Raw genomic sequence first — 2,457 nt, 5'->3', positions numbered from 1 at the left:
TACCATTAGCATGAAAAGTAGGGCAGACCTCAGTTGCAAAAGCTTCTAGCCATACACATAGGGCAATACGTAAATGATACACCTTATTGCATTCACCCATTCACCCTCCCCTGTTCACGCTAATTGGAAATTTCCATCCATTTCAGAGAAGTAACACAACTATCAATCATTTTCCCTGGCACGAATCTTCCAGGAGGAAGAAAATGGAATACACCTAGCAACAGAGCTCACGCACTAGTAGTCCATGTGTCTTAGATTTAATATCTGATCACTAGCTGCATTGAAGCCAAGAGGTGGTTCACAAAGTTGCTGCACATTAGAATCACCTGGGGAACTCTGAGACCTCCCCGTGCCCAGGCTCCTCCCTAGACCTACTGAATCAAAATCTCTGGGGCTGGGACCCAGACACCAATGTTTTTCTTCCAAGCTCTTTAGGTAATTCAAACGAGCAGCAAAGCTTGAGAACCAGCCCAATAATGGGAACAAACTTATTTCACACAGATAAAGTGGGGCAATTCATATGTTAAAAGAACGTGAATATATGTATATATTTCTTTTTTTCGCTTTATTCTGTTTGTATTTCAAATAGGCTTTTTTTTCCTTCTGCAAAAAGCGTTACTGTTTCCATTTGGTCCAAGGCTTGGGAGAGGGCTCCAGGGCGGTTACAAAGCTGCCTAGTGGCTGCAGAGCGGGGCTTCAGGCAGAAGCTCTGACGCCAGAGGGTCTCCTCAGATGCGGCTGGACTTCAGAGACTCCTGTTTGGCTCAAGGGTGAGCCTTTCAAAGAGATACTCGCCCAGCACAGCCTGCGGACCAGCCAGCCTGCGGAGGTTGGTCAGGTGGTCGCCCATCTTCTGGATGAGTTTCACCTGCTCCTCCAGGAAGTGGCTCTCCAAGAAGTCACAGAGCTGGGAGTCTGCACGGGCAGGACCCAGGGCGCGCAGATCCGATAGTGCCTGGTTCAGATTCTTCTCCCTAAGAATGGCGGCTTCCACAGCATCCTGGGTTTTACCCCACTCATCCTGAGAAGGCTTCCGTGCATCCTGGAAGAGGGCGCGGCCGCAGCATTGATTTTGCATTTTCAAGAGGCGCTGGGTGCCCTCACACTTCTCCTCAGCCAGTTGGCAAAAAATGTGGCCCATACTGTCCAGAGTCCCATTGTTGCTGTCGAAATAGATGCTCAGAGAGAGGTAAGTGTCCACAGATGCATGTTGAACAGGCGGTGGGCGGCGGCTTCCACCTCGGTGGAATAATTCTGACGAACCTGGGAACTCGTGGTTGATCAGTGATAAGGAGCTAAGCTCAAAAACTGGTGTTGGCCTGTCCTGGAGGCTGAGGATAGCTGAGTGTCTGATTCCAAAGGTTGCGAAAGGAAGAAAGGTTGGAGGGTGGTCGGGGGCTGGAGCAAGGAGCGTCCCTGGGTCTGTTCATTCCAAACACTGTTGAAGCAAAAGACAGATCTGCAGGACTGCCGAATGCACTGCCTCAAATAGGCTTTGATATAAATGAACAAGAAGTCCAAGCAAGGACAAAACTTACCCTTCCTCCCACCAAAATAGCTGGTGATACTAGAATCTAGATCTGGGAAGGGATTCTTCCATTACTTTCTTAACATTCCAAGCCACTAGAGCAGTGGTTCTCAAAGTATGGTCACCTTGTAACCAAGCAGTACCCTATGGGGCCTTCCTAGGACAGACCCATCCCCCATATCCTCTATTGTAGTTTCTCTCTGAAGTACTCAGATAATAGTATCTCAGGCATATTTCTTGAGTTTTCAGATGCTAAAAACCACCACCCAATGGAAGAAATGAACTCTTTGATGATCATGAGCATGTAGCCCCCAGACCTTCTGGCACCTAAGGATGGATAATGTTACCTGCCTTGTGGCCTCAACATCAGCCAGTCAGAGGATTGTGCACGAGCTGATCACATGCCCTGGGATGTCCCTCCCTCACCTGGCCTTTAAAAATGCTTTGCTGAAATCCTTTGGAGATTTCAGGGGTTTTGGAACATGGACCACCCCTCTCCTTGCTCGATCCTGCAATAAACCTTTCTCTTCTCCAGACTCTAACCTTTAGGTTTGTTTGGCCTCACTGGGCTTCAGACACATGAACCTGCATTCGGTAACAACCTGACCAGCTTTACCAGCGTCCCCTGATAATGTGTCAGATATTCAAGTTTTAGGGCCCTATCCCAGCCCTATGGAATCAGCAACTCTAGAGGGGCTCAGTGATCTCTGTTATAACAGGCCCTCCATATGATTTTTATTCACCTTAAAGTTTGAAAATATCTGCATTGTCAGCTGGCCAAAGCGTCCACCAGCAGGTTAAGGGGAGTGACGCCTGGAAAAGATAGGGAGTAGCCAAGGCAAGTACAGCAGCATTTGCCGTGGTAGTAATGGAGAATGCCTTTTCTCCACTGGTTGGCACAGACTAGTATCTGGGAGCAGTGGCAGGGT

At 48.4% G+C, this 2,457-nt stretch overlaps 1 pseudogene across 1 annotated transcript; it reads right to left on the bottom strand.

Moving 5' to 3' along the window:
* Positions 1-745: 745 nt before the first annotated feature.
* Positions 746-2,119, bottom strand: LOC309801619 (ferritin light chain-like; annotated as a pseudogene). Its single transcript has 2 exons — positions 2,094-2,119; positions 746-1,270 (listed from the first exon to the last, which is right to left on the bottom strand). The product of its transcript is annotated as a ferritin light chain-like (transcript).
* Positions 2,120-2,457: the final 338 nt, after the last annotated feature.

Source organism: Mesoplodon mirus (assembly GCF_964341445.2).
Source record: "Mesoplodon mirus genome assembly, contig: SUPER_3_unloc_1, whole genome shotgun sequence".
Lineage (NCBI taxonomy): Eukaryota > Metazoa > Chordata > Mammalia > Artiodactyla > Ziphiidae > Mesoplodon > Mesoplodon mirus.
Note: the sequence above shows the minus strand (reverse complement) of the source record. Positions and strands in the feature narration are given on the sequence as shown.